Source organism: Ictidomys tridecemlineatus, chromosome Y (assembly GCF_052094955.1).
Source record: "Ictidomys tridecemlineatus isolate mIctTri1 chromosome Y, mIctTri1.hap1, whole genome shotgun sequence".
NCBI lineage: Eukaryota > Metazoa > Chordata > Mammalia > Rodentia > Sciuridae > Ictidomys > Ictidomys tridecemlineatus.
Window position 1 is genome coordinate 25,348,269 of NC_135494.1, and position 26,290 is coordinate 25,374,558.

The 26,290-nt window shown below is 46.7% G+C and overlaps 1 pseudogene across 1 annotated transcript in view; it reads left to right on the forward strand.

Moving 5' to 3' along the window:
* Positions 1-26,290, forward strand: part of LOC144371897 (mitotic spindle assembly checkpoint protein MAD1-like) — a 175,704-nt pseudogene that overhangs the window by 143,257 nt on the left and 6,157 nt on the right. The gene's annotated exons all lie outside the window — the stretch shown is intronic.

Below are 26,290 nucleotides of genomic sequence, written 5' to 3' on the forward strand. Positions count from 1 at the left end.
AGGCCCTGCTCAGCCCTGCTCACTTCGCCCTAAGTGCCAACATTGCTTTTGCCGTGCCCAGTAGCTGTGCAAGGGCATGGAGGCACTACCCTGGCTCCTGGGACAGGTGCCCTTGTGGCTGCCATCTGATGGGATGTGGGGACATCTGAAGGTTCTTGCAGATAGCAGGTAGCAGATACAGATGTTTCTTGTTTTGATGTCATGTGTTATAATTAGCAACTTGGAAAATGGTGGTCATTGTCATTTTTTTTTAGTATTGTTTAGTTGTCAAAGGACCTTTATTTTATTTATATGTGGTGCTGAGAATCGAACCCAGTGCCTCACACATGCCAGGCAAGTGCTCTACCACTGAGCCGTAGCTCTAGACCCAGTCATTGGCTTTTAACTTTCCCAACAACAAAATTGAATGTGTGGCTGTCTTTGGTGGATGAGGGAGGTGGGTGGATGGAGAATAGGGTGCCCTGTCCCTGGCTGTCCCGACTTGTTTGTCTTTCTCTGGGGTCAGCTGATACATCTGGAGTGAGCCTCGTAGCCTCCTGTGGCTTGTGCTCATGGTACGCGTGCTGGGGGGCGTTGAGCCTGCAGGATGGTGTCTTTCCCCCTTGTTCTGCTTCCTGCATGCTGGTGTGCTGCTATTCCCAAGGACACTGGTCCTTCGGTCCTCCTCAGAAAGTTTCTCCAGGGGAGTTAGTATGTGATGCTTTGGGTGCAGGAGGAGGCGACACCACCCTGCTGATGATCCATCCAGGACACTCCACTGTGCGAGTCATCTGTGGTTCTGAGGTTCCCTTGGGCCCTGGGATGGGGCTGGTGTGATAGGTGAGGTAAGTCTTGGCAGTCTTCATGAGCATTTTTAGTACTTCGTTCGTGGACTTTTCTGTACTAGTTATGAATTTCTAAAGTACTCCATCCACACATTATAAATCTTGTTTGTGGAGCTGTGTGCTCTATCTTAGAGCCTGAGCCCAAAATATGCCACCCTTGCCCCATCACCACCTGGGCCTGAAGAACCCTTCGCCTCCAGCGTCCACAGCACTGCTTGGTGGTGGTTAAGAATCCTAGTCTTAAACAGGACAGTGCTCTTGAATTCCCAAGCCTGGGACTCTCATCTTACAAAAGAGACTGAGGCTCATAGAGCAGCAGGGCCTGGCCTCAGAGGGACACAGGGCCTCCATGGCCAGAGGAGTGTGAATGGGAGGTATAGGGAGGACTGGACTTGGAATCCTTGGCCCTGACATTCTGGCTTGCATCAGCTGGGCATTGCCCTTGCTCATGCTGTCAAATTTCCTCTCGTCTTCGGTGAAGACCTATTCCCTTTTTAACACAATTTCGAAGAAATCCAAATCTTTGAATAACCTTGATCCTGAAAGGAAAGGCGGCTGGCTGCAGGTGAAAATGGATGGTCGTGCTCAAAGGCATGGTTCCCTGCCAAGGCAGCCTCTGGAGTCTTATTTCCAAAAATAGCCACAGTGTTGTGGTGGTGTTTGAACAGCAGCCAGGCTCCTCTTGGAGACTGTTTTAAAGTTGTTAAAGATGCCACCCAGCCTCCCCTGCTGTCCCAGGCTCATGTATATCTGCCCTTAGCCTGCTGATGCCCAGGTGAGCACTGGGTGGCTATTCCTCAGCACCGCATTGAGTGACCAGTGCACTGACACCCAAGAATCCTATGAGGGCCCCTGTGTCTGTGTTGTGAGGAGGTCCCTGTGCTCACTGTCAGGGGCAGTCCTCACGCCCACTGACTGGCCAAGTCTCTGACTTCAGGGGGCGCCACAGGCTCCAACCTGTCTCCTGGAGGCAGAGCTTTGTCTGCCTCTGCCTCCAGGAGAATGAGGGAGGTTCCAGGACCCCATGACTGGCTCATAACTGGCTTCTAGTCACCGGGATTTCTGTGACATGGATTTGCATTTCTAGGGAGGATTCTCTTGCCACAGATTCTGGTCTGCCATGTGCTATGACCCCAACCAGAGAAGTCACAGTACTGCTCTTCATCAAATTAACTTATTTTCATTAACTTGGATATAATAATTCTGCTTAAAATTATTTTGAAAATATAAGTAGAGCCAGGCACTGTGGGGTATACCTGTGATCCCAGTTACTCGGGAGGCTGAGGCAGGAGGATAGCAAAGTTGTAGGCCAGCCTCAGCAACTTAGCAAGACCCTGTCTCAAAATGAAAAGGACTATGATGTAGCTCAGTGGTAGAACACCCCTGGCTTCAATCCCTCGTACCCCTCCCCCCAAACAACAACAAAATACAAAACCCCAACTAGAATTTGCAGACTCCCATATTTATGGAGGAGGAATCTGTGGTGGCCAGGTTGAGGAGTGGCATGCCCCACGTGTGGTGGCTCCCAGTCAGCTGTGTCTGGCTTCAGGTGGCAGCTCCTTCCTCCCCATAATGCCTTCCACCATGTCACTGCCCTCTTGTGCCCCAGAGTTGGGTGTGTGAGACTGCTTGTTTGTGCACGTATGTGAGAACATGCATGTGTGAATGTGCATCAGTGTGCACATGTGTGCACTGTCCATATGTATGTTCACTAAGGAAAGCCAATTGTTTTATGCAGTTTGGCTGCTTTTCCCGTGAGACTCTCATGGACCATTAAGCCCAATAGAGGAGGACCAGCCCTCACCATTGTAATAGTGATTAAATAGCAATAAAACAGGATCAGTATTTACAGACCCAGGATGCTCCAACAGGAGGGTATTAAATAGCATCTATCATCAAGCGGAAAACAAGTCACAAGCCCAGATGCAGTTTGGAGTTGATGTTCCTTTGGTTAACTTTGCCCACAAAGCACCAGACTGCCCCTGAGGAAGAGAGAAAGTCCTGCTAGGCCAGAGTATCGCCATGTGCTCTAGAATTGTATCTGTGGCTTACAGCATTGTTACAGGGACGGCTGTCAGTCTATACCTGATGGCACCTGTGGGTCTCTGTCCTGGATGAGCTTGCCTTAGGGGAGCTTATGGCCCTGTTGGGAGAACGGAAGAGAACTTGGAAATGATGCTACCTGCAAAGCCTGAGGTCTGCTTGCCTGGGAGGGGGGTGCAGTGTGGAAGGTCTTCTTGGAATGGACTACCCCTGGGGTCCTGCTTGTCCATAGAGCCCTGAGCCTCCTATGTGTCTGAGAGTTGGGTGTGTCCTCTAGGTGTGGACAGCAGGTGTGACCTGGCCTGGTGTATGTGGTTACACTTCTCAAGTGGTTTAGGATGAGACTGGAGTGTTGTTGCTGTTTTAAACCAGAGACGGGATCCAGAGGCTAAAGATGCTCAGAGAATCTGTGAGGAGTTACTGTGAGTCAAGGGCCCTGCCTCCTCTTTGTTGGGGGTGGGATTTGGGTCCATGGTCCAGGAGCACTTGCTTCTTGCTTGACTGACACATCACTGCATAACTTTTTCTCTGAAGTCTGAGCTTATGTTGTCTAGCCTCACTTGCACATGCATGAGGTGGGTGGCTCTGGAAGGCATTCCAATAACCTGTGTAGGTGCTCTCTGTGTCTAGGACTCAGTTTCTGGGAAATAGCAAAGATAAGATGAGCGTGGACAGTTTCTGCACTTTCCTCTTCCAAAGCTCGTCAGTCCTTTAAGAGTAAAAGTTTCCAATGTGTTTGTAGTATTTCTTTTCCCACAATCATCTGTGTCTGGCCAGGGAGGTGGTGGTGCATGTCTGGTATATGGGTGAGCACACTTGCTTCTGACCAGGAGGAGGACCCTGGTTTCCTGGCTCCAGCCAGCTGTTCTGCGGGTGAGATGGTAATCTAGCATTCTTGTCTTCAGCCTTCCTGGCTGGTTGCCCTTTCAGTTGAGGGCAGCCTGGGACACTGCTGCATGCTGGCCTGGGAAGGGAGGGTGAGCAGGCAGGTGGATACTAGCCCCACTGGGGGCAGTGCCTGCCAGTGGACTGCTGGTATCCCAGGGTAAGGCTGGTTCTAGGCCCTGGGACCCCCCCCCACACTCCCAAGATGTGCTGGGTCCCAGTACTCAGCTGGTCTTCCCAAGGGAATGCTTTCCTTTCAGGGCCTTGACCTCTTTTCTGTAATAGGGCAGAAGCATGAACTACAGCTGTGGTGTACCAGGTGACAAGGGGACTGTTACCAACTCTCTAGAGATGGCTTGGCCTCTTTGGGGTCCTCAGGAAGACATGGACTTCATTATTACTTGGTCTTGTCTTGTGCTCAAGGGCAGGCATGTGGCTGATGCCTCCAGGATCTGGTCAGGGGCGTCTGCCCAAGGCTGGGCTCGTTAGGTGACAGATTGGCTGCTGTTTGCTTTCCCCCTTCCCTCCCATCAAGGGGGTCTGTTGAATTTTTCACTTTGCTCTAGGGCCTGCAAATCCCATTAAGTGACTGTCACTTTTCTGTGGCTTCCTCAGGCGCAGTAATAAGCTTTCATAAAGGGCTTTATCCACAGTCTTATGAAAGTCTCTAAATAAATTAGATCCACTGGTTAGCCTTCGCCGGTGATTTTTATTAACCTCTGGTTAAAGAAATATTGCTGGTTACAGAAGCGTGATTTATTCTTGTAGAAGCCAGCCTCATTTAGCCCCTGTGCACTCCCAAGAGGGACAGCATTATATAAATCCAAAACCCTGGGCCGACATGAGAAGCATGTATAGGAGTATGCTAGGGACTGCAGGGGGTGTCCTTTTTTCAAGCAATGACCTTGAGGATAGGGGTGATGATCTCATGGCACAGCTTGGAGCCTGTAGCCTGGTGCTCTGGTCTGTGATTGGGCAGGTGCAGAGATTCACAGCCTGGACTTATGTACCTCTACAGGAGAAGAAAGTGTCTGGGACTTGGGTCAGGTTGGTGCAGCCATCCATGTCCTTGTCAGCTCCTAAAGGCAGTAGCTCCTTTGCGAAGGATGCTCGATTTCCATGGAAGGTGTCATCCCTTCCCATTCTGGGTCAGTGTCTGCACTTGGCAGGTTCGTGCCTGTGGCCAGCCTGTGCTGCTGGCCTCTTCCTCTTGTGCTGAAGCAGGTGACTTCTTTTCCTTGATTTGCCTCTTTTCATCCTTACTGAGCCCATCACAGCTGAACAGAAGAAGTTTGCACCATGCAGCTTCTCAGTGCTCAGGAGGAGGGAGCAGTCTGCCCAGAGGACCCAGTGGCTTTTCACATTGTTGGACCCAGGCTTCAGCTGCTCTGAAGCTGCTAAGCTGGTGATCTGACATTGCTCTGCCCCCTTGGGGATGCAGTGCTGTGTTGAGAGACAGCTTCCACCATGTTTGTGGCACCCATTTTCTTCTTGTCTGTGCTGATGACTTAGGCATCTCTCGCCCCACATGGCCAGCCCTGGGGTGTGTCAGTGGTTGAGAGCATCCCTCAGGAACCAAGTGTGTCTGTTTAGTCCTGGCTCTGTGTCACTGCTGCAGGAGGCCTTGCTGTTCTACAGCTTTGTCATTGGGGGCTGCGGACACACCTCCTCTGGGTACTGTAGATTAATGATGCTCCAACAGGTGTCCCCCTGGGAGCAGAGCTACCCTGGTGGGCATGTGCTGCAGTGTTTTTCCAGACAGCCTCTGCCCCTCTCGGGGTGTTGGCTAGATTTGGGCAGCTCTTCTGCTCCGTTGCTCTCCCTTGTCGCCCTTCCTGCCCTTCTCTTTGGTCAGACTTCTGCTGCCATTGCTGGACTGCTACCTGTGCCCGTCTCAGTGGCCCTGTACCAGCTCCTTGCCTGTGAGCTCACATTGCTGGGCTCCACCCTCGCTGTGCTCAGGTTTTTTCTGAGCTCCCACTTGCAATTCTGCTTTGCTGTCTGCAGGATGAGGTGGGCTGTCATCTTTCAGGACAGACACCTTGGCCTGCTGCTGTCCTGGGCAGTGCTGGTGCCGTAGCTCAGGCAGGGGGCAGAAGCACTGACCTTAGAGCTCCCAGGGGTCTGACCCAAGGCCTGGGCAGTGCTGGCTACCTTTAGAATCTTGCAGGGCTTGTCTGTAGGGATTTGGAGTGACAAGAGTCAGTGCCCAGCAAGTGTGTACCCCCATACCTTGCGCCAGGGCCTCCCCAGATTCCTCAGTGTCCGTCCCAGCCCATTGGCCATTGTGGCCCCTCAGTCCTGGCCAAGCTGCCAGCCTTCTGAGGAGATCAGGCTTCAGAACAGATTGCTGCCTGGATTTTCAGAGGATTGAAGTTAATTAAGGAGCTCTTCCTTGCTTTCATTTTATTGTATCTGTCAGCTATTTACATGCTAATGCAGCCCTGCCACTGAGGCCAAGGAAGGTGTCAGCTCCAGGCCCATCACTGTGCCAGAAAATAGTGGGAAAGGAGATGAGAGCTGCTGTATATGTTTACACGTTGTCCCTGTGGAGGGAGAGGGTGTTCCAAACCCGCCTGGAAGTCAGCTGCACAACCTTTCTCCCCCATGTTCCCAATGCGTCTATGTGACTGACTTGAGTTTCCTCCATTAGGGCTACATCTTACACTGTGTAATTGAATGCATTATGCATGGCAGTATCTTCGCATAAGCAATTTTGTAAATAAGACGATGCATAGAGGAGGAACAGATTTTCCAAGTTCAGGACTGTCTTTCCCAGAAGCCATCTTCCTTGGTGAAGGAAGCTATCAGTTGTGGGTCAGCTGTGGCTGTGTCCTCTGGCTCAGAGGACCCTTTCTGGATTCACAGAGCATCCTAATGTGGAGAAGGTGTGTGTGCTGGGGCTCACCACGTGTTGGTTGAATGAATAAATGAATGTTGGTGCCATTGTGGGATATACTTTGGCTGCAAGAGTTCAGAAGCCATGACATAGGGGTGTGGGGGGCATGGGGAAGTGGGCAGTGGGCATCAGGTGCCTTGCTCACTTGCCTGTCTTCTCTTTCTTAATAATAGACAGTCCCTTGGTGCTGTTCTGGGGACATGTTCTCCCTGTCATTTGCTGGTGGAGATGCAGCTCGGCTTTGCCTCCCTGGGCAGAGCTGGCACATGTGGGGAGCTTTGATGGCAGCTCCGCAGAGCAGGTAGATACTGGAGTGGGTTTGGTTGAGCATCCCCTCCCACTGTGGCCCACCTTGTTGTTTCTTGGCACTTTGGAACTTGGAAGTAACCCCTGTCTTGATGGAGTCCTCTACTCTCTGCAGGCAGAGGGTATAGTGACCTGTCGCTCCATTCTGTGTCTTCAAAGCGCTTCCTCAGCTGGGTTCATTCAACATGCATGGGGTGTCACTTGTGAAGCATGTCAAAGGAATGCGCAGCCGGGTGTTGGTTCCAGTGGTGAAAACAGGTTTTATTCAGTCGCTGCTGACAGTGGGGAAAAGGACTCTGCTTTATTTCGATTTGTGCAGAGGTGACTGCCCTTTTAAAGGGAAGCTGAGGGACTTGGTGCCCAGTTGGAGTAAGGGAAGGGATAATGTACAAGAGCAGGTAGGGTCATCACCGTGAATGCAGTGAGGCTGTGCCTGCCCACTGGCAGCTACAGAAGGCGGGCTCCCACCCTACACCCAGGTTGGGGGACAGACCTATCTTCCCACTGTGGCACTACAAAGAAATGCTCTGAGCCCAGGTACATACAAACAAACATACCTCAGTAGATGAAGGAAGGAGGCACAATTATAAACTCTTTTTCCCTTTTTTTAAGTTAGTGTTCTAAGAAGGCAGACTGGGACAGGGGCTTGTCCTCCGGTGTTGGCGAGAACAAAGGGCACATTCTCTTGAGTTCTGAATTTTTTCATATGGAACACAGAGGGGGCTGACTTGTATCCTGGGCCTTGGAAAGCCCTCAGGGCTGGGTTTGTCTCTGTGCTGGGCTTTAGAACAAGTTGTCACATGCCACGTCTTCTGTGGTCCCCAGCCATGAGCACTGCTAGATGGTGTGGCTGGAACCAAGCTTCCTAGGGCAGCATCCAAGCAGCAGGCCACACTTAGCACTATATGCTGAGGGAACTGCTTTAAAGAACAGCGAATGCTTCTGTTTGCAAGAAGGAGTAGTAGACATATTTTTCCTTGTAGCATTTCTGAAGTACAAGTAAAAACCCTGGACCCTATTGAAAAAACAAACATGAATATCCTCTGGCAGGTGGAGTCCAGGGACCTTGGGGGAACATGTGGTGAGTTTTCCTCTTACATTTCAGATCTGGAGCTGAGGAAACAGGTCTGAAAGGCCAGAAGCTCAGACAGAGAGAGCTCCAAGGTGAAAGTTTTCTATAAAAAACTGAAATGCAGACTTAAAGGAAGAGGTCAGTAGTGGAATAAGGGGAACAGAGGAAGGAAGCAGGGGACTGGAGACACAGCAAAGAGCATGCACTGGAGGAAGGGAACAAAGCACAAGGCCGGGGAGAAGCTCTAATGTGCTAGTGGGAGCAGCAGCAAGACTGGCATATGGGACTGATTGTCCTTGGAGGTGCCTGGAAGCATCTAGTTCCTTGCTCAGGCTCTACCTGCTGTTTTTGTTTGTTCAGAGTTACAGTTTTTTTTGAGTCAGTTTTGGAACCTTGTGTGTCTTTAGTCATTGTGCCTTTGCCTTGGTTATCTTGTCTTTTTTTAAATATTTATTTTTTAGAAGTAGTTGGAGATAATACCTTTATTTTGTTTATTTATTTTTATGTGGTGCTGAGGATCGAACCCAGGGCCTTGCACATGCTAGACGAATGCTCTACCACTGAGCCACAACCCCAGCCCCTGGTTATCTGGTCTTTAGCATCCAGTTATTCATGGTATTCCTTTATAATCCTCCTTAATTCTGTGAAGTCTGTAATAGTGTCTCCTCTCTCTTTTTTATTTCAATTGTCCAAATCTCCTTTCTTGCCCGTTGATTGCTCTAGCTAATGGTTCTTGTCAATAATTTTTACCTATCTTTTCTCAAGACCAGTTTGTGGCTAGGTTGATTTTCTTTCCTCTTCTCTATTTCACATTTATTTCTTATCTAATCTTTACTCTTTCCTTTCTTCTGCTTATTTCGAGTCAGATGATTTTTGAGGAAGTGCAAAAGCAATTTGGTGGGAAAAGGTAGACTTTTCAATTACTAGTGCTTGGAGCAATTGATCCTCGTTGGGCAAAAAAACTACCCATGTATCTAACCCTCATGTCTTACTCTTGTGATTGAAGTGTGAAGCATCTAATGATAAACCTTTCATTGAGAAATAGGAGTAAGTATTACATTCTACAGAGTCCCTATACTTGACACCAAAAGCATGGTCTATAATGTGAACATTGACAAATCGATTTCACCAAAATTAAAAACTTTTGCTCTGTGAAAGACCCTGTTCAGAGATGACATGATGAGTTTTGGAATTAGAGAAAATATTTGCAAGCCACATGTCAAACAAAACTCTTATCTATAATATATAAAGAACTCTCAAAAACTCGATAGTAAAAACATAAAAACAGAACCTAATTAGAAAACCAGCACAAGACATCTGCAGACATTTTTAGCAGAGAACGTTTCTAGATGACAAGTCAGCTCTTGGAATGGAGTTCGGCATCTTTAGCCGTTGTTGAATGCGAAGGAAAACCACAGGGAGGTGTTACCGTACCCCTGTCAGACATCTTGCAGTAAATGTAGTGACACCACCAAATGCTAGCAAGGATGTGGGGAACTGGATCTCTTGTCTATTGCTGGAGATGCAAAGGGGTGCAGCCACTCTGGAAAAGTTTACAGTTTACCTCAAACTAAATTCAGTCACCATCTGACTCAGCAGTTGCTTTGCTAGGCCTTTATTTCTGAGAAAGAATGTGTTTCTATAAAACCTACACAGGAATATTCCTAGCTCTTTACATGTGCATAATAGCCCAGGACTGGAAATAACTCAGCTGTCCTCCAAAGGTGCAGGTGAGCATCTTTATGCTGGGGCAGTACTCGGTAGCATCAAGGGATAAACTATAGGTGCACTCGGCTCGAATGGGTGTCTGGGCCCTCAAGTCTAGTGGAATGCCCAGGCCCTAAAGGTCGAATACCTCATGATCCTTTTCACATGACATTACTGAAGTTCTAGGAAGGGTGTGGATATTGGTTGGAGGGGGCATGACCCTCAAGGATCAGACCCATCAGCTCTGTGGTGGAGTGTTGTATCTTGACTGTTACTGTCCTTGTCGTGTCCTGCTGTTGTTGAGAGTGACATCACCATTCAGGATTCTGGGTAAAGGATAAGTATGATCTCTGTGCTGTTGTCTATAGTAGTGTATGAGCCTGTGATGCTGTTAGGATAATAAGTTTACCGAGTGACCAACAGCTGCCATGAGAATAAACTGTGTTGTGTCATTCTGCTGGTGTAGAGCAGAGGACATTGTCTTTTCATCCAGATTAGCAGCATTGACTTTCTCTGTCACTTCCCCATGGGCTTGGTCCACATAGTGCTTTAACTGACCACCATAGGCACCTGTCAGGAGTGTGTATCAGCATGTCCAGCAGTGTTCAGGGAGGGGTGATGACAAAGGTCCCTCTAACTGCAGAACTTCTGAGACCATCCCTGGTCAAGCATGACCCTCTGGGCCGGCTGCTCTGCAGCATGCTGTTGCCCACCATCCTTCCCAGGCTCCACACCTCAGGTTTACAACAACAGAATTGCTTTTGGTGGATGATGTTAATATGTGCTGAGGATTTTTTAAGAAACAGCCTATAACTTGATTCATCTACTGTAAAGACACTGTGAAGGCTATATTTGCTGCATCACAACAACCCTGGAGGTCCTAGGAAGAATTGCAGTCCAGATTTCTTGTCCTAAAGAATTGTTCTTTCCTGTTCAACTGACCTGTGTTGCTGTTCATTGACTTGGTCACCAGCCACATTTCTCTTTTCATCCTGCCTGCTAGGAGGCTTCAGTCCAAATCTGTGACCTGCCGTAGAAGCTACAAATCATCACAGCTGCATTTTGACTGGTTACCACCCTAAGGAGAAGGACAAGGTGATTGTTAAGAGTACTTTGACCATGCCCAAGTGTCCTGTCATACCTCAGTTTCCCTGTCTTGACTGTATGGAATCAGAACGGCACTTCCCTCTCTTCCCCTTCCCCCTCTTCTTTTCTTTTCTCTTCCCTTCCCTTCTAATTCTTCCCTCCCTATTTCCCTCCCTCCCTTCCTTTCAAATCCAGGGGTGCTGTTCCACTGAGCTATATCCCTAGGCTTTTAATTCTTTATTTTAAGACAGGGTCTTGCTAAATTGCCCAGCCTGGCCTCAAGCTAGCAGTCCCCTGCCTCAGTCTCATGTGTCTGTGAGAATACAGCTGTGGCCACTGCACCTGGACAGACAGTACTTTTCTACAGGGTTTTGTGATGATAGATCTTGTCGATACTCATAAGGTACTTGAATAGTCCCTGGCCCCTGGTGAGCGCTCAGGTACCAGCCATCACCACTCTTGTTCATACTCTTCTGTTGACACACACTGCTTTACTGCCCTTGTGCCTTTTAAAGTGACCTGAAGTCTGTTAATTTTGTGGGCGATAGATAAAACATGATGTGTCCTAAGCAGGGGCACATACAGTGCTCTGCTCTGCAAACAAGACAGCAGCCATTGAGGTGTGGCACTGGGGTGGGGGTGGGGAGTGCCCCCATGAGGGACGAGTGCAGTCTCTGAGGCTATGACAGGCATTGCTGCTCCCGAGTGCTGTGCTCTGGTGATAAAGCTCCCGGGAGCACAGGCTACCTCATAGGAAGCTCCTGTGCACTTGTGCTAGAATTGAATAATTCAGTATGTGAACAGCAGGTGTTAGAAGCTGGGGTTCACCCTGGTGGAGCCCAGCAGCAGGGTGGGGAGGCCAGGGTGACCTGTGAGGTCCTGGGTTGAACTTGGAGGCATCCTGTGAACTGATGTTTAGATTTCTGTAGTCACAGTGGGATAGACATAGAAATATTTATAAGTAACATCAGTACATGAGTTTGTCTACACACGCACCCCTTGCTGTCAGCCGAGAGGGCCTGTATGCAGACTCCCAAGTGGCTACAAGAACTGGCAGCTCCTAGATTGTGCTTTCTCTAAATGGTTCTCCAGGAGAGTAATCAAGGATCCTTTGAGATGTGACTGATACTAAGACTGGAGTAGGAAATGTTCAGGTGACCTGGAATTTGTGTAGTGCCAGAAAAACCAAAAACACACCAACAATTGTGCAAGCAAACTGGGGCATGTCACAGTGCACAGGAGCCACCTGAACAAGCCGCCAGTGGCCAGTACTGGAGCCACTAGAGGTAGGATTCGAAGCCATGTTGGGTTATCAGTCCACATCTAAGACCCTGATCCGCAAGACCATGCTGATAGGAGTCAGAGCATGAGACAGCAAGTTCAGGAGAGAGAAGGGCCTCCTGTCCTGGAGAACTCTGAGTAGTTGTGTGGCTACACACCCTCGAGCAGGGGAGCAGCTACCCTCTCCTGCGGTGTGGGCTGTGTGTGGTGATGGAAAAAGAGGGTTAGCTGATGCCACCTCAGCCAGGTGGTGGGCCTGATTGTCATGCTGACAATATGAGCCTTGATGTGGCGTGAGGACCACTGCACTTGCTTTTGTGACCTTCCTCCTGGTAATCCATAGACCCAGTCTTACCATGAGCAAAGTACAGGATGAGTCCCAGGAATGGGACGTTTTGCCTGATGCCCAACTGTCCTCAATGTCATCAGGGTCATTAAGAACAGAGGAAAGTGTGAGGATTGGCCAAAACAAGAAGGAACCAAAAGGCACAGGACAGTGTAATATGGTGTCGTGGATGGAGGCTGGAGAAAGGACATCACCCCAGTGCATGTGTCTCCTGGGTGAGATGATGGTCACAGGGGAGCTGGGTGTGGAAGTGTGCGGAGCCTATGGTCTTTCCATTCATTTGCAAATCTCAAACTGTTCTGAAAATTAAAATTATTGCCATGGGAAAGAACGGGTGTGGCTTCTGTCTGTCAGAGGCTCTGAGAGGAGCTGTCTGCTGCATGCACAGCCCGGTTCACGTTTGCTGGGCACCTTCAAGGCTGTGTCTGTTGGCTGCCATGGAGCAGGGGCATATATGAGTGAGGGATGTATGGACCGGGCTGTATCCTTTGAGTGGCCTTCAACCAGATTGGTCCCCATCCTGAGAGGTCTTGGCTCTCATGTTTCTGGATTCATGTTGCCACTTCCTACATGAGTTTGGGCTCCAGGCATCAGTGGGGTTGTGTGTTTCTTCCTGCACATCTGTGGAGACAGCTGCTCTGTCTATAATGCCTTCTACTAGGAACTTCTGTCTTGGGGATGGGGAAGGAGGCACCTCTGGGCCACAGGTATCTTTGGGGATGGTTCTTCCTCTCTCTTCCTTTTAGGACCTGGCTGCTGCCCAGAGGACAGCAGTAGATTCAGACCTTTGATTTGTTGTGCGGAGCTGTGGGAACCCTTGGCGATGGCCTGTGTTTCTGTGACCTTAGCAGAGTCTGATACACAGTGTTTGTATGTGAGAAGAAGTGCCCTCATAAGGCCAGAAGCTCTTCACCTGGGAGGGAGCCAGGTGCCCACTTCAGGCTCTTTAGGTTTGGAGCTGTAGTTTCTGGGCAGGTGGGTGCTTAGCGTCATGCCCGCAGGAGCGGGAGCCCCCGGGCACATGTTCTTAACATGTTCTTGGACCCCATGGCCTATGTCTTCAGTGGCTGTACAATGCTTTTTTGTAATGTAATCTTAGATTGCCTCTGATTTTTTTCATACTCCTGCTAATGTGAGCAATGTCCTTGACTTGGCTCTGAGTCAGTTTTTAGGGTGGAATTGCTGAGTTCAAGGTGTGAACACTTTCAGGACACTTGGCCAGGGTCGCCAACCTAGTTTTCAGGATAGCACCTGTGGCTTCTCCCTCCCACAGATGTGGTGTGTGGCCCTAGTGTTCCACAGCATTGTACCCTTGCCGTTGTGGGTGAAAAATAGGTTTTATTGAATCTTTCCTCTGTGTTTTCTGTCAATCATCTTTTCTGTTGAAAGTTTGCTTTTTTTCTCCCTAATTTTCTATTTAGGCATTAGTGATTTTCTCACTGATTTGTAAGAGATTTTTTATATATTAGTGGCATATCTTTCCCCCAGTTTGTCTCTTGGCTTTTATTTCTTGATGAAGTTTTGGGACACCTGGTGCTTCACGTTGCTGCATGTGTTGCTGCTTTTCCTTCATATTCTCCTGTGCTTGGAGTTGCCCATGGCCTTGAGAGCTGTTGAAGATTCACCTGTTTTCTTTTGGCTCTGATCCAGGATTTCAGCCAGCACAAGGGCCGTGCAACCTGGCCTGGTCCCCGGATCCTGAAGTGACACCTGGGCCCATGTGGGACTTTTGCCCTGTGGCACTGCAGTTATCTGGCTTGTACAGGTGGTGGAGGGGGTGATAGTGCCTGCCACAGGTGGCTAACTGTTCAGTGCCGTGCTCTGCCTGGTGGTGGGTATGGCACTCTTTCTGCCCTCTGCACCCCTTTTTTTAGGTGCTCAGGGAAGAAGTAGCTTCCTCAGTTAGCCAGATGTTCCACCAGTTACCCTTCTTTTTCTTTCTGGTTGCTGGCATTGGGGCCAGTTTATGTGTTGCCACCAAGTGAGGGTTGGGAGGGGCCTTGGTTTCTCACTGTCTCCTGGCAGCTAGCATGGCCTTCCAGGGACTGTTTGGGGTTGTCACCACAGTGACACCATGACTTTAAGGGAGACTAAGTAGTCTTGATGTATTGATTCTGACCGCCTCCTTCCATCACAACTCCTTCCCAGAGTCCAGGCAGGGGTCCGTGTCACTCCTTGTACTTATTGTGGTTATGTCATGATGGCAGTGACAGCAGTAACTCTAGGAGCACATGCTGTGTTGTGGAAGTCTCTAGAAGTCCCTGCACGTTCATTCCACTCTTATCTTGGGCAACATGATTTTTACTGTGTCTTAGGAGCTTGTCCAGGAGGCATGTTTGCAGGTGTGTGGCTGGATTCCCATCTCCAGTGTCCAGCCCACTGCAGGAGGAGGCAAGTCTACAAATAGGCAGGGTCAGGGTCACTACAGGTAAAAGCAAATCAGGTATCTGCAAAGTCAGATTTACATAGTAGTTACCTAAGGGGCAGATCCTTGACTTTATGGAAAGCTCTGGTCTGTGACTTCTTTAAGTGACCAGGCCATATCCTGCGTTTATTGCTCTTTGAGTTGGTGGCAGTTCTGGGTCTGTAGCTTTGCATGCCCTATTTGCCAGCTGAAGGAGGCCCCTGAACTTGGATTTGCAGTGCTGCTTTCCCCGTTTGTAGCAGTAAAAGAATGTAGAGATGTTCTGCAGATCCCTTCCGGGGCCTGGAAGCAGCTCTTTCGCAATCTACCTGAGCTCTCTGCTGGTGGAGTGTGTGACTTAGGTTCCTCCAGGTGGACTTCTTAGCTGCCCTTCTGCCCTCCTCAGCAGGAGTCTGGGCCTGAGCCATCCAGTGGGCGGATCTTCCTGTGGGGTCTTTCCATCCTGGTTTTCCCTTGCTCCACCTCCCCTTTATTTCAGCGTCTTTACACAACGCCAGGCAGCCGGAGCAGGCGGTGGGGCTGCTTGTGTGTGCACCACCAGCTCTTCTTGCTCTCATTGCTGCTATGGTTCTTCTGGAACCTGCCTCCACACTTCACAGCAGTTGAGCAGAGACCCTGGGTCTGGTTGTTGTTTTGGGTACCGGGATTGAACCCAGGGGTGCTTAACCACCGAGCACAGCCCCAGCCACTTTTTACATTTTATTTAAAGGCAGGGTCCCACTGAGTTGCCTAGGGCCTCACTAAGTTTCTGAGTCTGGCTTGGACTCATGATCCTCCTGCTTCAGCCTCCAGAGCTGCTAGGATTGCAGTCCTGCACCACTGTGCCTGGCTGAGACTCTGGTTTTCTTACCAAGGAACGCACGAGTCACCTTGTCCTTCCTGCACTTCTCTGTGATGGATTTTGTTTTTCTCTCTAAATAAAGACTCAGCCAGTAGGGTAGAGAAGCTGTGTCCTGTGACGGGGGCACAATCCTTCTCATGCTAATTTCTTGCCCCATCAATAAGCAACAGGCCAAAGAAAGTCAGGCCAAAGCATCCCCTCCCTGAGCTGTGCAGCTTTAGTGGTTACGGTTGCCCTGTAGGCAACTGTATGCTGTCCCATAGTCAGTGGGTGTTTGCACTTAGAGCTGAGATGTGACTTTGGTTTGTTAAGCCCTTTACCATCAGGGTGTTCATCCGGCCTTTTAGTGTGACACTAAGAGCTATGGCTGCTGCCTCACATAGTATATGGCCCTGCAGCTGATTCTTGATGACCCTGGGGACATAACTTCCTCTGAGGTGGTTCTGAAGCCTGACTGACTGATTGTTTTGTTCATTTTCAGTCCAGTCAGTATTTACTAAGCATTTGTTATGTCCTGGGCCCTGATCTGGGGGCTGGGTGTGCAGCAGGTGGAACGTGAGGGGAGTGATGCTAAAGTGGTGGGTTGTGAGCCGTGGTTCCCCCCATGAAGCAGCCATTTCAGTATTGTGGTGTTCCAACACTGAGCTGAGTAGGCCCAGTCCAGCCAGCCCAGTCTCTGCCTTGCTGGTGTGGAAACAGGCCTGGAGAGGCCACAGCATCTGTCCGAGGCTGGTAGAGCTGACTGTGAGCCAGGGCTTCAACTCTGTTCAGTAGATTGGGCCTTATCCCCAACCCTTCTTTCTGTGTCCTGCCAAATAAATGGTGCTTAAACAACACTACCCTAGGCCTGTGGTTCCTGCTGACATTCTGTGTTCTCCTTACCTTTGTGGTGGGGACACACTACACAGACCATGTGTGGGCTGTGTCTTCCTTCCCCTGAGGACCCTACACAGGCAGCCAGGCCATTGGTGAGGCTTCCCTTCAGGGTGGCCTTGGCACCTCCCTGGCTGTTCTCGTTGCTCCAAGAATGCCAACTCAAATGTAGCACCCATGTCATCATCTATGCAGGGATGAGGAACTGCTGTTAGGAACGCTCTGCTGGCTCAGGGTGGGTGCTGGGACTACATTATACAACTAACATAAATGAAATGGAATTTGTAATAGAGCAGTGTGAAGTCTAACTAAAATTGCTTCGGGAAGTCTCAATTGATTCCCACTCCTTCCTACAATAGGTGTTGTAGAGCTTTTTATCAGGAGGTTGAAATTGCGAGACTGTGGCTTGCTGGCGAGAAGCACAGAGCAGCATGCTCATCCTTCTGCCCCTCCAGCTAAACGCAGGAGGCGGCGGGGTGGTGGGAGGGCAGAGCAGGTGAGCAGTGACTCACCGTGCTGGGGGCGAGTGCTCTCTGCACTGGGTTGCCTGGCGAGGTAGAGGGCAGGGGAGCGGAACAGGGCCTGGAGAAGACCTTGACCCTCATGGTGAGTGGCCGTGTTGGCCTCCTGCTTCCTCAGGGGAGTGCTTGTATCGGGCAGGTGTAGCTACAGGAGAGTGTGCTTACTGCTTGACTGACGTGTTTTGGAGTTTGGTCACCCAGCAAATGGAGCTCAGCCCTCAGTACACTTGGCTTATTGGCCAGATAAGATCATCTTGTAATGAGACTTAAGGAAATTAAGGGAATGTAATAAAAATAGAAGGAGGTGTTAGAGCACGGTGGGAGTGTCATTGAGTATTTATCAAGATTGCCAATTGTGGATGCAGGGCAGTGGACACAGCAGAGGGCTAGAATGTGACCCAGGAGCCCTGCAGCTGTTCCCCCACCAATCTCTGAGGACAGTCTTTCAGAACATAGTGAATGATGCCTGTTACCACGAACCAGTTCATTAGGCATGGCTAAAGTTTCTCGTAGTTCTCACCTTCCCCAACCCGGGTGATGTCTGATTTGTCTCAGAAACATTTTCATCAAGTGCAGTTGACAGCGTTCACCACTTTAAAAGGGTTGAGCGGCCTCGTGTGGGAAACCCAGCTCTTCCAGAATGCACCCTACCAAGGCTGGCCCAGACCTTGTTTATATAAAGTCTCTAATTGGTCTAAGCAAGTGGTGTGTTAATTCTAAATTAGTCTTATCTACTTATAAAAGAAGCGAAGCAAGAAATGCATTGGTAACACTTTGTTCGCACTTTGTTCAAGTTACTCTACAGAAATTAATAGAATTGCATTCTGCTGAAATTATCCTCTTCGTCAGCCATCATCAGTGGAACTGTTCTTACCCAATTAACTGCAGTTAATGAGCTTTGACAGCTCTGAACACTTGTGTCACCACAGAGTTGTTTGTACCCGTGTCCACCCTGCATCATCAGGGGACTGTCCCTCTGCCTGCTGTTTAGCTTCTGATGAGATGGTTGGTGTGTGGAGGAGCCATTGTCTCTTACCAAGTCTAATGTTTCTGTATCCCTCTCTTCTGTTTGGAGGACTGTGCAGACAAGACTGGGTTTACACAGACATCTCTGGCGAGAAATTTGGACCAGTTGTACAAATTGTTATTTGCTCCCATGTATCCCTCCCAGATTCCATGTGCTGGAAAGCCCTACACTAGCGAGCCAGTGTTCTTGGGACTCGGCAGGAGGTGGTGCCTGTGCCAGGCCCCAGTGCCACAGCTGAACTGGGGGACACACTTGTCTGCCCTCGGATTCTGTATTCTCTTCTGCTTCATCTTTCCTTGTCTCTTTCCTTCATGTCATGTAATCACAGCCTCTAGATTAATTTTTCTAGATTATACTCCTTGTCCAGAAACCTCTTGGTTTCAAATGTTTGCATTCTGGGGTCATGTGCTGCCCTGCACTTCCAGTGTCTCCTTAGCCCTCCCTAGATGGGCATGCTCAAGTGGAGCCATGTGCTCTGTCCTTCAGGCTCTGGGACCATGGCTCTTGGGCAGGTGGTCAAACAGGCTTACTGTAGGCTGCAGATGTGACTGGGTAGCCATCATGTTTCAGAAATCATGGATTATTATTTTTTTTTAAAGTTTCTTTTCAGCTGCCTTTGGCGTCCAACACACATTTTCTGAGTACATGTCGTGTGCTGTGGTGTCAGTGCATCTCAGGTCCCCTCCAGGACCAAAAAATAAAGCATTGCTCACACCTGGTGACTCCCGCCACCCCCAGGTTCAACACCACCGTTAGTGTTATCCACTTTTAAATGGACTTATGCAGCATGTAGTATTTTGTATTAGGCTTCTTTGTTCACAGTTAAGTGGCTGTGCAGTTGTCTTGTTTGTGTTGGCATGAGTGTACCACACTTTATCTTTTCCTCCTGCATTTTCCAGCACTTGTGACTAATGCCACTGTGAGCATTCTGCACTCGTGCAGGTGCATATGGATTTCTATCTGGTATCCAGAGTGTGGCTGCTCTATTGGAGGATGTGTTATATGCTCACCCTATGTGTTAGTCAGATTTTCATCATTGTGACAAAATAACTGAGAAAATCAACTTAAGGAAAGATTTATGTTGTCTCATGGTTTTGGAGATTTCAGCTATGGTTAGCTGACTCCGTGCTGTGGGCCCATGCTGAGATAGAGCATGGTGGCAGAGAGGGTGTGGTGGAGCAGAGCTGCTCACTTAGTGGCAGCTGGGAAGCACAAGAGGCCAGCTTAGCTGTCACACTCACCATTAGAGATCATGGTGTGTATAATATGTATAGAAAGGAAATCTGTCCTATCACTGGGGGAGTCTCTATTTTTCATTGGCTAAGAGCGTTGTTTTGTTGTTTTCATTGTAAATAGATATTGAATTTTAATCAAATGCTTTTTCTGCAGATATCAAGATATGATCATATGATTTTTCTTCTTTGTTCTGTTAGTGAGAATTGAAATTAAGTGACTCTCAAATGTTGCAAGAAACCTATTCTAGGAATGAGCATGTGGGGTCTGTGCATGGTGCTTTGTGTGCAGTGCTGCATTGGTTTGCTGGTGAGTTAACGGAGGATCTTATATATGTGAGCATTGGGGAGTTTCATCTTTATCACTTGTCCTGTCAGGCTTTGGTGTCATGGTCTCTTAGGCCTGAGGAGTTGGAAACTCTCATAGTGGCCTTCCAAGGATGGTATTATTTTCTCTTAAAGAATGCATAAAAGAAGGCTTCTGGGTCTGGGGTTTTCTTATTGGGGAGATTTTAAATTTGGGGTTTAATTTTTAATAGCTTTGAAACTTCAGATAATCTTTTACGTTTTCTAAGATAGTCCATTTTATCTGAAGTTTTCAAGTTTACTTGTGTCAAGTTTTTCATTTTATGTTGAAATATTTATATGATGCATAGTTATATCATCTTTCTTACTCTTATTATTTATTTTTCTTGATTGCTATCACCAGTTGCTTTTCAATTTTATTAGTTTTTTTGAACTAACATATGCAAAAGAGAACCAATTGGGCTATATTGGTTCTCTTTTGCATATGTTCTATTACATTAATTTCTCTTATATGTTATTTCCTTCTGTCTTTGGGTTTCATTTGTCATTGTTCCAGTTTTTCGAGTTGTACATGTAGATAATTTGTTCTTATCCTTTCTTCTAACATGTATTTAAGGTTATAAATTTAGTTGCATACTCTATGTTTTAATATGGTGTTTTTTCCTAGTGTTAGTCAGTATTCCTTCACTATAATGAATACCTGAGATATTCAACTTAGTTTTATTTTGACTCACAGTTTTGGAGGTTCCACTTCATAATCAATGGGCCCTGTGGCTTTGGGCCCCTGGTGGAGTAGCATGTCATGTCAAAAGAGTGAGGTGGAGCTGAACTCTCACCTTGTGGTCCAGAGACAAAAGAGGGGTTGAGGATGGGGCTGAGGTTCCACTGTCCCCTCAAGGGTGCACCCCCAGTGACCTAACTTCCTTCTATTGGGCTGTATCTCCTTGAGATTCTACTACCTCCTAGAAGCACCACTGCTGGTGACCAAGCCTTCAACACTTGGGCCTTTGAAAACTTGTAAGATCCAAACTGTGGATCAAAATATTTATCCATTTCCATTCTGGTTTTATCTCAACCAATGGATTACTCAGAAATAAATTTCTTAATTTCCAACCATTTGGTGATTTTTTAAAAGCTATCTTATTATTGATTTCTAGCTTCCTTGTGCTCAGTTTATACACTGAATGCCATCAGTCCTTTAAAAATTATCAGGCTAGCTGGTACGACGGTGCATGCCTGTAATCCCAGCAGCTTGGGAGCCTGAGGCAGGAGGATCACAAGTTCAAAGCCAACCTCAGCCAAAGTGAGGTGCTAAGCAACACAGTGAGACCCTGTCTCTGAATAAAATACAAAATAAAGTTGGAGATGTGGGTCAGTGGTTGAGTGCCCCTGAATTCAATCCCTGCCCCCCTCAAAAAATTACCGGGCTATACCTTATGACCCCAATATTAGTCAATTTTTATAAACTACCCATGCACACTTAAAAATAACATGTATTCTGTGTTTGTTGAGTGCACTATTCTCTAAATGTCTGTGCCCATTGTTAATTGTTCTATTCAAGTTTTCTTTATCCTTTATAAAGTTTTCTTATGGTTCCTGAGAGAATTATATTGAAATTTCCATCATGATTGTATGTTTACCTATTTCCCTTTTTAATTTTCCCAATTATTGAGTGTATGTTTGGATGCTGTTTTATTAGGCACATACAAATTGAAAAACATTGTCTTCCTGGTGAATTTAGCCTTTTATTATTATGAAATATCCTTTATGGATTCTTTTAATCATTAAATCTCCTTTGTGGATTTATCAGCTTCTGTTTTTTAAATCATTTGCACCTCTTGCTTTTTCAGCTTTCATTCTGAAACTTTCTTCATTGTTTCATTATAAATGTTTCTCTTATGTACATGGTAAAGATAGATTTTGTGGTTTTTTTTCAGTCTGAAAATCTTTAATTTTTTTTAGTTGAAGTATTTATTTTGGTTGCCCTTAATGTAATGAAACATTTGCATTTAAATCATACTTCTTATAGTTGCTTTTGTCAGTGTTCTTTTTCTTTTCTTTTTGTGTCTTGGAGAATAAAAAAATTTTTTTTTCTTAACATTTTGTCCTCCTCATTATCTTGGTAACTATGTAGCTTTTATATAGTTTTTTAGTAGTTACACTGGTGATTATAAGATAGACTCTTTATTTATCAAAGTCTGGTAAAGGTTAGCTCATCCATCTCTTCCCAACGAGCCAGGCTCCTAAAAGCTCTTGATTCTGCTTACCTTTACCTGACCTGTAGGCTGTTACTTCAGGGTATGGTGCACACATGTTTGGAGGTTTGAAAAGATATTGTTTTTACTTCCATTTATCTTCATTTTAGTTTTACACTTGTGTCAGTATTAACATCCTGTGTTACTGTGGTACATTTGTTACAATTGATGAACTAGTATTGATAGATAACTTATTACTAACTAAAGTCCATAGTTTATAGTAACATTTACTCTGTGTTATATAGTTCTTTGGTGTCTTTTCCTTTGTTCATTTTTTTATCTTTTTTTTTTTTTAACAAGACAGGATCTTACTGTGTTGCCCAGGAGGTAGTCTCAAACTCCTGGGCTCTAATGATCCTCCTGCCTCATCCTCCCAGGTAGCTGGGATTACAGTGTGCATCACTGTGCCTGGTTAGTTATGTAGGTTTTGACAGGTGCTTGTTGTGCATCTGCCTAACAGTATCATGCAGAATAGTTTGCTCTTTTCTGAATAGATTATAGTGAATTGGTATCGTTTCTCACTTAAATATTTGGTCGAACTCATCAGGAAAACCATGTGGGTCTGGTGTTTTCTTTTTGGGTAGATTATTAATTACTGATTTATTTGCTTTAATAGATACAGGCTGTTCTGTCTTACTGAACCCATGGTTGGAGTAGCCCCCAAAATAGCAGCAGGAGAGTTTCTACAAGGCATAGCCCCAAACCATCCCTAGATCAGGCCACTTGACATTCTAAAGGAAGAAGCCTTCAATACCAGGCAGGTCAGTGCAAAGCATTCATTAGTGGAAAGGCATAAAGTGGGGTCTGCAGCTTCCTTGTGACAGACAGCAAGAGGTTGGACTGTGGAGTTTACTGGGGGGTGGTAAGGGATTTGGCCCAGAATTGGGGCTGGTTTCTACATGTTCAGCAGCACGTTTAATCTTTCTGTGTTTTGGTCAACAACCTTAACACATTGGTTAGTGCTTGCTTGGTTTCAAGTCTGCAGGGCAGATGAGCATTAGGACGGAGGCAGTGGGGAGTCCTGTGAGCCTCTCCAGAGGCCGATGCTCATGATTTTTCTTCCTCTTGTGAGTTTTGGTAATTTGTATCTTTCAGGGAGTCAGTCCCTTTCATGTGACTTAGCAGATTTCTAGGTATAGAGTTGTTCGCGATATCCTTTTATTATCCTGTCATTTTACAAAGGATTCAGTAACAGCGTCTTCTCTCCATGTTAGTAATCTGTCTGTTCTTTCTCCCTCTTGATTAACCTAACTAGAGGTTTATTCACTTCACTGACCTTTTTGAAGAACCGAATTTTATTTGGGTTTTGTTGTATTCTCTCTGGATTTTCTGTTTTCCATTTCCCTTAACTTCTGTTCTGATTTTCATTGTTTTCTTTTCTTCTGTTTGCTTTAGGCTTAACATTGTTCTTCTTTGTGTCATTTCCTACCTGGAAGCTTGGATGATTGATTTTAGATCTTTGTTTCTAAATTAGGCACTTGGTGCTATGAATTTCCCTCTGAGCCCTGCTTTTGCTGCATTCCACAAAATTTTGAAAAATTGTATGTTCATTTTCTTATTCAAAGTCATGATTGAATTTCTCTTGAGACTTATGTTGACCCATGTGCAATTAGAAGTAGATTAATTTCCAGATATTTTGGGACTTTCTGGCTCTCTTTGTCATTTATTTCCAGTACAAATGCAATGTGATCTGAGAACTTACTTTATGTGACTTGTCCTCTTTTGTATTTGTTCAAGTGGTGTTTTATGTTCCTGTATGTGATCTGTCTTGTGAACATTTTGTGTGAGTTTGAGAGGCACATGTGTTCTGCTATTGGCAGATGAAGACAATTAGACTCAGGTGACTGATGGTGCTGGTTGATTGGGCTGTGTCCTTAATGATTCTCTCTGTGGATCTGCCTATTTCTGTTAGAGGTGTCAGAATCTGCAGTACCGATTGAAGCCCCATAAGGAGGGCAGCTATGCTCTTGTAATGTCAGTAAACATCTGGATTTGTGCATATAGGTTTGTTGCTTTGCTCTTTATTCTTATCTCTGAGATATGATCATTTCTCTCATTTAGAAATATGTCCTTTTTTGGCTGGGGATGTGGCTCAAGTGGTAATGCGCCAGCCTGGCATGTGCGGGGCGCTGGGTTTGATCCTTAGCACCATATAAAAATAAAATAAAAATGTTGTGTCCACCGAAAACTGAAAAATAAATATTAAAAAATTCTCTCTCTCTCTTTCAAAAAAAAAAAAAAAGAAAGAAAGAAAGAAAAGAAATATGTCCTTTCTGTTTTTGTCTGGCAAGTCTTGTTGGTGGTAAGTGTTGACCTCTTTTCCTCTCAGCACATACACCCGCCCACGTGTCTATCCTTCCTGCACTTGCCTCTGGGACCCACATGGCTCCCAGCCTTGTTCTAACCTGTCAAGGTGTGCCAATTTCCCGTCCTGACTATTTGCACTTGTGGTGGCTTATCAATATGAAGTTGGCTATGGTTTATCGATTCTGGAAGGTTCTCAACCATTATACCTTGATGACTGCCTCTCTCCTGTCTCCTCTCCTCTTTCTGTGATTTTGGTGAGAGACATTTTAGACTTTGTTTTTCTACCTTGTATTTCTCTCAGCACCTTCATATTTTCTGTATTTGTCTTTTCCTATTCTTTCTGGCTTATTCTTTAGATTTATCTTTCAGTTTACTAAGTGTCTCTTCAGCCACATCTAAACTGCTGATTTACTTCCTACATTTAAGTGTTTAAGCATTCTGTTTTAATTTTGTTTGGCTCTTCTTTTTGGTTATAATCATTTTTATTTGCTTATTTGTTATTAACTTACTAATAATTTAAATTCCTTTATTGACCTAAACATATTAGGTATACTTATTTTCTGATTATTCTAGTACACTGTGGGTTTCTTTCTCCTAAATTTTGTATTGTTGGTTCATTTTCATTAACATTTTGTGAATTTATACACACATACACACACACGTTTTAGTTGTAGTTGGACCCAATACCTTCATTTTATTTATTTATTTTTATGTGTTGCTGAGGATCGAACCCAGTGCCTTGCACATGCTAAGCGAATGCTCTGCCACTGAGCTACAGCCTCAGCCCTTACATTTTGTGAATTTTGATAATTTTATACACTTAGGACTTTGTCCTTGGGGTTTATTCGCTTCAAGGAGTGAGTCATTGCTGTCTAATAAGGACCTGTGTTAGTTCCTATTTGTGTTTGGTCTTAGACACTGCATGTGTTTTCTTCCTGGGGTTATTTGCTTGTAGGTTTTATGAGTGTAGCCTTGTAGTCCACAAATTCTCAGCACTAGAATTTTATGTTTTTCCCACCTACACAGCCTCTAGGCTAACATGTGTGCATATACCATTGACAGTATGGTGGTCTGTTTAGATACAAGTTTGCCCATTGTGGATAGTGGCTTCTCTGTCCAGGTTCCTTCATCTGATTGTCTATGTTGCTCAGGCACCACACTTCCTTCCTTTCCCTATCTGCAGGCCCAGGCTCCACACTCAGTGTCATGCTGCATACAGGGCCTTGTGTGAAATCTCCCTAGGAAGCTTCCTGCTTGGCCCAGGGCTCCTACCAGCCTGGAGATTATGGGCCAGTCTGTGTGATGTGGGTGCTTGTTGCTTGCTTGGGGCAGAGTCTGCCCAGCATCTTTGCACAGTGAGGCTTGTGGAGTATGCAAGGCCTATTCTATGGGCTCAGGAGTGGACAGCCTGTCTCACAGAAATGGGCAGTGCAGACATCATGATGAAGGCTTTGATGAGTCTTGTCACTTCTGATGTCTGCTGTCAGGGTTAGGAACACTGTGGAAGGCAGATCTTCTGACCCTGTAAATAAGTTTTGCTTCTGCTTAATGAGTCCTTTTCCAAGTATGATTTCTAGTTCCCAGTGAGTGCCAGAGGAAGCAGACAGACATAGGTGCCCCAGGAAGTTCTCCTAGGACCGAGCCTGCCTAGGCTTGGTCCTTGTGCTGCACATGTTTGTCTGGGGCCTGGGTCAGAACCCTGGCATCCACAGGCCAAAGGGCAGACTGGTGTGGATCAGAGAGGAAACCTCTTAAGCACTAGCGCGGCACCTCCTCTGCAGCTGCCCACCTCCTCTTGGGTGTGCGTCCTCCCCTCCTTCTCCTCCTTTCCAAAGCATCTAATAGTGTAAGGAAGTCCTTGGAAATGGTCCTGCTCTGTGTGGCCAAAGGGTCCTGGTGCTGGAGACCCTGAGGATCCCTGTGTACACCAAAAAGTGGGGTCTGAGGAGAGATTAGTGATAGAAAAGGAGGCCTAGGGTGGGCAGAGCGGGCAGACCTGGGTTTTTCCTTGACTCCATGAAGCTGCTGGCCAGGGTGCCATGGGGCAGGTAGGA